Source organism: Arachis ipaensis, chromosome B5 (genome assembly GCF_059453495.1).
Source record: "Arachis ipaensis isolate K30076 ecotype BB chromosome B5, ASM5945349v1, whole genome shotgun sequence".
In the NCBI taxonomy this organism is placed as follows: domain Eukaryota; kingdom Viridiplantae; phylum Streptophyta; class Magnoliopsida; order Fabales; family Fabaceae; genus Arachis; species Arachis ipaensis.
Genome location: NC_142440.1, coordinates 103,063,276 through 103,064,064, shown reverse-complemented (window position 1 = coordinate 103,064,064; position 789 = coordinate 103,063,276). Strand labels below are relative to the sequence as shown.

General features: G+C 40.1%; 1 non-coding gene across 1 annotated transcript; it reads left to right on the top strand.

Annotated features, from left to right (window-relative positions):
- Nucleotides 1–467: 467 nt before the first annotated feature.
- On the top strand, nucleotides 468–571 carry LOC148565202 (small nucleolar RNA R71). Its single transcript, XR_015884676.1, has one exon. It is a non-coding gene; the product is annotated as a small nucleolar RNA R71 (small nucleolar RNA).
- Nucleotides 572–789: the final 218 nt, after the last annotated feature.

Sequence of the window (789 nt, the reverse complement as noted above, 5' to 3'; positions counted from 1 at the left end):
GCTTCTGTTGATCCTTCCATGAGAGATTAGGATGATTCCTCTATGAAGGATTGTAGGTGTTTCCATAGGATTCTCCCATGTAATTCACCTCTTCTATTCTAGGATTCTCAGGATCATAAGCTTCTTCTTCAGAGGAAGCTTCCTTAGTACTGCCTGATGCAGCTTGCATTCCAGACAGACTCTGAGAATTCATATTGACTTGCTGAGTCAATATTTTGTTCTGAGTCAATATGGCATTCAGAGTATCAATCTCCAGAACTCCTTTCTTCTGAGTTGTCCCATTATTCACAGGATTCCTTTCAGAAGTGTACATGAACTAGTTATTTACAACCATTTCAATGAGTTCCTGGGCTTTTGAAGGCGTCTTCTTCAAATGAAGAGATCCTCCAGTAGAGTCATCCAATGACATCTTGGACAATTCAGACAGACCATCATAGAATATACATATGATGCTCCATTCTGAAAACATGTCAGAAGGACACCTTCTGATCAATTGCTTGTATCTTTCCCAAGCTTCATAGAGGGATTCACCTTCCTTCTGTCTGAAGGTTTGGACTTCCACTCTAAACTTGCTCAATTTTTGAGGTGGAAAGAATTTGGCCAAGAAAGCATTGACCAACTTTTCCCAAGAGTTCAGGCTATCCTTAGATTGTGAGTCCAACCATGTCCTAGCTCTGTCTCTTACAGAAAAGGAGAAAAGCATAAGTTTGTAGACCTCAGGATTAACCCCATTGGTCTTAACAGTGTCACAGATTTACAAGAATTCAGCTAAAAACTGATGAGGATCTT